Below are 7117 nucleotides of genomic sequence, written 5' to 3' on the forward strand. Positions count from 1 at the left end.
GGGAAAACAGACCAAAATAAAGAAATATGGTGCCCATAGGACTACAGATGTCTTAGAACTAATTCATACGGACATTTGTGGCCCATTCCCTATGGCGTCTTGGAATGGTCAACAATATTTTATCACATTCATAGACGACTATTCCAGATATGGGTATCTATTTCTTATCCATGAGAAATCACAGTCTTTGGACGTATTCAAAAAATTTAAGGCCGACTGTGTTTACTCCCACTGAACTTGTGATACGCACATTCATCAACAACATTAGTTTCAAAACCATACGAAGTGAGAATTTGATGAAATTTGAAGTATCACTGACGAGAAGCTTGTTTGAGTCCATAGATGGATTTAGTCAATTTGCAAACCATATTCTTTGGGTCTCCTGACACAAACTTTTCTGGCTGCACCATATAAATTGTTTCTTTAATGTCACCATTAAGAAAAGCTATTTTGACATCCATCTGATGCAACGCAAGATCAAAATATGCAACAAGCGCCATAATTGTCCTAAAAGAATCTTTCGAAGAAACTGGAGAGAAAGTTTCTTTAAAATCAATTCCTTCTTTTTGAGTAAAGCCTTTGGCTACAAGACGTGCCTTATACCTCTCCACATTACCATTTGAATCCCTTTTGGTTTTAAATATCCATTTACAACCTACGGGCTCCGCACCAACTGGTAATGAGACAAGTTCCCAAACTTTATTGTCTTGCATAGACTTATATTCTTCATTCATGGCTTCTATCCACTTATGAGAGTTGGATATCTGCCCCTCATAGAAATAGAAATTATACAACTAGTATCTACACATTAGGTCCATAACACATATACCCTTAAGCCTATTAACTAAATTGAATCACTTAAATTGTAGGCTTCTTATAAATGATAACACCACATTTAATTATGTGGTCCCATTGAGACATTATCTAACAATCTCCCACTGGACCACATATGTATCTTGAAAAATGTGCTTAACTTTAGTGAGCTCAGAAATTTGTTATCATAACTTGAGGGTATCCAAACAGTCTTGTCCATTAACTATATTAATATAGGATCAAAGCGGTCTTCGTTACATCAATCGTAACTCGACCCACCAATGGTCACGTATACAAATATAGCTAAATGACATAGATCAATCATGGATGCGTAGCATGGAAATTACATGTGATGTGATCCATACATGCCTATTTCCAACTGGTCCTACTTAACTTTATTGAGATCAATACTTCACAATACGTAACAGAGTGTAATAAACTGAATACTTCATTTCTGCAGAAATTAATCTAATTACATAGATAAAACTCAAGGCTGACATAAAGCAGTAATATAAATACAAACTCCCACTAAACCAGAATGTTCTCAAATAGAACAACACCCATATGAGCAGTGTGCTCATGAAAGACCTTGGGTGGTAGTTTCTTCGTAAGTGGATCCGCTATCATGGAGTTTGTCCCAATGTGCTCTATGGAAATCTGTCCACTCTGCACTCTTTCTTTTACAACTAGGAACTTGATATCAATATGCTTTGATTTTGTCGAGCTCCTGTTGTTATTGGAATATAAAACTGCAGACTTATTGTCACAATATATCTTAAGTGGTCTTTCAGTGCCTTCCAAAATACGCAACCCAGTGACAAAATTCCGCAGCCATATCCCTTGGTTTGATGCCTCATAACATGCTACAAACTCTGCAGCCATGGTGGATGAAGCTATGAGCGTCTGCTTTGCAGACCTCCAAGAAATTGCTCCGCCAGCTAACAGATAAATATAGCCTGATGTGGATTTCCTACTGTCTTGGCATCCAGCAAAATCGGAGTCGGAATATCCAATGACCTCTAACTTATCCGATCTCCTATATGTGAGCATATATTCCTTTGTTCTCTGTAAATATCGCATAACACGCTTGACTGCTTTCCAATGATCCATGCCAGGATTACTTAAATATCTGCCTAACATGCCAACTATAAACGCAATATACGGACGCGTACATACTTGAGCATACATTAGACTCCCTACAGCTGAGGCATAAGGAATCTTCTGCATTTCTTGAATTTCAAGACTGTTCTTCGGGCATTGGCTGAGACTAAACTTGTCTCCCTTAGCAACCGGGGTTTCACCTGATTTACAATTTTGCATGCCAAATCTAATGAGTATTTTTTCGATATAGCTCCTTTGTGATAATCCCAGAATACCCCGAGAACGATCTCGGAGTATTTCGATTCCTAATACAAAGGAAGCATCACCAAGATCTTTCATTTCAAAATTCTTAGATAGAAATCTCTTGGTGTCATGCAATAAGTTTATATCGTTTGTGGCAAGCAATATGTCGTCAACATATAAAACCAAAAATATGTGTTTACTCCCACTGAACTTGTGATACACACATTCATCAACAACATTAGTTTCAAAACCATACGAAGTGAGAATTTGATGAAATTTGAAGTACCACTGACGAGAAGCTTGTTTGAGTCCATAGATGGATTTAGTCAATTTGCAAACCATATTCTTTGGGTCACCTGACACAAAGTTTTCTGGCTGCACCATATAAATTGTTTCTTTAATGTCACCATTAAGAAAAGTTGTTTTGACATCCATCTGATACAACTCAAGATCAAAATATGCAACAAGCGCCATAATTGTCCTAAAAGGATCTTTCGAAGAAACTGGAGAGAAAGTTTCTTTAAAGTCAATTCCTTCTTTTTGAGTAAAGCCTTTGGCTACAAGACGTGCCTTATACCTCTCCACATTACCATTTGAATCCCTTTTGGTTTTAAATATCCATTTACAACCTACGGGCTTCGCACCAACTGGTAATGAGACAAGTTCCCAAACTTTATTGTTTTGCATAGACTTATATTCTTCATTCATGGCTTCTATCCACTTATGAGAGTTGGAACTTTCCATGGCTTGACGAAAGTTGATTGGATCATCTTTCGACATTCCATTTTCTACCTCATGTTCCTGGAGATATACAATATAATCATCTGAAAATGCAAATCTCCTTTCTCTGGTGGATCGCCTTAATGGCACAGATTCTTGAGGTTGAGGTTGAGGTTGTAGAGTTTGTTCCTCAGGAACAATTACCTCATCTTGAATGGGGGTTTGAACTATATCATCTTGAACAACATTGTCTGGTTAAGGATTTGAAATTACTTCTCGAGCAATGACAGGCATAGGAACCTGTGATTTGTCAAAAGTAGTAGTAGGAAGTGGGATTACTCCTGCTTCCTCCTCAAAGACAATGTCCCTAACTGGATTTCTCCCCCCAAACTCAACATCCTCAAAAAATGTTGCAATTCCCGTCTCAAATATTGACCTATTTGTGGGATCATAAAACTTGTAACCCTGTGATCGTTCGGCATAGCCAATAAAGTAGCTGCTAATGGTTTTAGAGTCCAATTTTCGTTCATGAGGTTTATAAGGCCTCGCCTCAGCAGGACACCCCCACACATGCAAATGTTTTAGACTAGGCTTTCGCCCAACCCAAAGCTCATAAGGTGTTTTTGCAGCTGCTTTAGTTGGCACCCGATTTAAGATATAAGTTGCTGTCTTTAGAGCCTCACCCCAGAGGGACTCTGGTAAAGTAGAATGACTGATCATACTTCTTACCATATCCTTAAGAGTCCGATTTCGTCTCTCAGATACACCATTCATGCTAGGTGATCCTGGCATGGTGTATTGTGGGACGATTCCACATTCCTCCAGGTATTTTACAAACGGTCCTGGACGTTGTTCACCTGATCCATCATATCTGCCATAGTATTCACCACCACGGTCAGACCTGACACTTTTAATCCGTTTGTTGAGTTGTAACTCAACTTCGGCCTTAAATCTTTTGAATACGTCCAAAGACTGTGATTTCTCATGGATAAGAAATAGATACCCATATCTGGAATAATCGTCTATGAATGTGATAAAATATTGTTGACCATTCCAAGACGCCATAGGGAATGGGCCACAAATGTCCGTATGAATTAGTTCTAAGACATCTGTAGTCCTATGGGCACCATATTTCTTTATTTTGGTCTGTTTTCCCTTGATACACTCAACACAGACATCAAAATCTGAAAAATCAAGAGAGTCCAAAATGCCATCAGACACAAGGCGCTCAACTCTAGATTTAGAGATGTGACCTAGGCGTTTGTGCCATAATGAGGCTGAATTTTCCTTAGTTAATTTACGCTTTGTACCTCGTGATTCCACGTGCAAGGTTGCATTATAAGATGCAATAGTTTCGAGCAAATATAGATTATCAAACACATTAAGTAAACCAGTACCAATAACATTGGAATTAATAGACATACTAAACTTCATATTTCCAAAAGAACAATAATATCCCAATTTGTCCAATACAGAAACAGAAATTAAATTCCGTCTAAAGGACGGTACAACAAAAGTGTCTAATAAATCCAAATAATAACCAGTTTTCAGTAATAATCTAAAGTGCGCTATTGCCTGCACTTCTATTGACTTGCCATCACCCACAAAGATGTATCTTTCAGCATCAGTTGGCTTTCGGTAGTTCAGGCAACCCTGCATAGAAACACATATGTGAGTAATAGCACCAGAATCTACCCACCAAGTGTTTCTTGGTACTGAAGCTAAATTTATTTCAGAACAGACCAAAACATGAAATGGACCTTTCTTTATACGCCAGGCGACGTATTTGGCACAATCCTTCTTTCTGTGTCCGGGCTTGCCACAAAAGAAACAACCATCCTGCACTTTCTGTTTCTTTGGTTCCGGACCCTGAGGAATAGCAACTTCCTTTCCCTTATGCTTTCTTTTGCCCGTATGCTTGGAGGTGCTTGCCAGATGAGCACTTTCAGTCCTTTCTTGCTTCAATCTCTCTTCCTCTTGCACACAAAATGAAATGAGCTCATTGAGAGTCTATTTCTCCTTCTGGCAGTTATAACTGACCTTAAATTGGTTAAATTGTGCAGGAAGAGAGATGAGAACTAAATGCACGAGCAAATCATCAGATAGATCGAGCTTTAGTGCCTTAAGTTTTGAAGCAAGATGAGACATTTCCATGATGTACTCGCGAACATTACCCTTGCCTGTATACTTTATTGAAATCAAGCTTGCTAAAACCGTGCTTGTTTCAGCCTTATCGTTTTTAGCAAAACGCTTTTGAATTTCTAAAAGAAATTCACCGGCAACGGTAACATCCTCTGTTATTGCACCCCGAAAAACTTCTGGAATCCCACGCTTCATGATCATAAGACTTAGCCTGTTAGAACGATCCCACTTTTCAAAGTACACAGTTTCCTCAGGAGTACTTTGTGCAGTGAGAGCATTCGGTTTTGGCATCCTTAATGCCAAGTCTATGTCCATGCAGCCGAGAACAATCAATATGTTCTCTTTCCAGTCCTTAAAGTTTGTTCCATTTAACATTGGAACATTGTTCATGTTGGCAGAGATTGAAGTAGTCGACATTAAAGCTGAATCGAAAAGAAAATAAAAGGAATAAACAATTATACTCACATTAAGTTACCAAACAGATAATCTTTAAATAAATTAATTTAATGACAACATCTCAAGATACCTAGCACAACATTAATACCAAACCTTTGGGTAGTGATATTAATTGTAAGTGGTATTCTTGTTGTAATGATCAAACATTGACAATAAGTTATGTCAAATAACAAATCTATCTTTTGATGGATTTATTATTCACATTAGGTTTCCTTGACAATTGGCACATGTTTATCACCACAAAATGTGTGTGTAATTCTGCCAAGTCTTAATCATGTCTTTGGACCGATAAATACCCGCATGAGATACACAGACATGAATTTCAAAACATTCCATATAAAACAATCTAGACAAGAGAGATCACTTTTGTGACATCTTGTTTGAATTGACTTATATTTAGAACATTAGAAAATTAAATTTCCGTAGACGTTGTATGAAATTACATTAAATTTAAAGATTTCTAAATTTATTACCCCGTATATGTTATATAATCTGCAGCAATCCTAATTATATACATATATATATAAATACATGATGTTCACCATTTGAAAAATGAACCGCCCATCCGAATTATGTTCCATTTCCAGAAAACAAAACAGAATTTGCAGCAGAGGAAAAACAGAAATACAAAAAACAAAATCTGATTCCGAGAAACTAAATAGGATGAATAAAAGCATATCTATTCTGATAATACACATGATATAACCGCTCTGATACCACTTGTAAACATAAATTTCAGAACATGAAACTTCATGTTTCGGATCATCTACCATGTATATCATCAAGAAAACAAGACTAAAACGACATACCTGAATCCATCGATGAACGGTTAAACGAAAGCGTCTGATTGTCAATAAAACCTTTGATATTGACTATGTTATTGCCTTCTAATCCTTTCCCCTTTGGTGCCTTATGTTTCTCCTTGAGAGGATTTAGAAAAACAAAACAGTGTTCTTATCTTTTCACCTTAGGAAGGAATAGGGACCATAACCTTTTAAAGGTTGTAATTGGTTTTCATAACTGAAAGGTAATGAAAACCAATAAATTAACCATTATTGGTTTAAAACTGAAAGGTAATGAAAACCAATAAATTAACCATTATTGGTTTTAAAACTGAAAGGTAATGAAAACCAACTTTAACCAATATGTTTTAATTTCTATTTCTGCCCCTCATAGAAATAGAACTTATACAACTAGTATCTACACATTAGGTCCATAACACATATACCCTTAAGCCTATTAACTAAATTGAATCACTTAAATTGTAGGCTTCTTATAAATGATAACACCACATTTAATTATGTGGTCCCATTGAGACATTATCTAACATTCTCCCACTGGACCACATATGTATCTTGAAAAATGTGCTTAACTTTAGTGAGCTCAGAAATTTGTTATCATAACTTGAGGGTATCCAAACAATCTTATCCATTAACTATATTAATATAGGATCAAAGCGATCTTCGTTACATCAATCGTAACTCGACCCACCAATGGTCACGTATACAAATATAGCTAAATGACATAGATCAATCATGGATGCGTAGCATGGAAATTACATGTGATGTGATCCATACATGCCTATGTCCAACTGGTCGTACATATTTTTAGTACATCATGGAAATGTCTCATCTTGCTTTAA

General features: G+C 36.8%; 1 long non-coding RNA gene across 1 annotated transcript; it reads right to left on the bottom strand.

The window, feature by feature from the left end:
• Window positions 1-4282: 4282 nt before the first annotated feature.
• LOC145801709 (uncharacterized) lies at window positions 4283-5441 on the bottom strand. Its single transcript, XR_014343352.1, has 2 exons — window positions 4638-5441; window positions 4283-4530 (listed from the first exon to the last, which is right to left on the bottom strand). It is a non-coding gene; the product is annotated as an uncharacterized LOC145801709 (long non-coding RNA).
• Between the last annotated feature and the right edge of the window lie 1676 nt (window positions 5442-7117).

This window comes from Camellia sinensis, chromosome 10, assembly GCF_055761805.1.
Source record: "Camellia sinensis isolate YWXY chromosome 10, ASM5576180v1, whole genome shotgun sequence".
Lineage (NCBI taxonomy): Eukaryota > Viridiplantae > Streptophyta > Magnoliopsida > Ericales > Theaceae > Camellia > Camellia sinensis.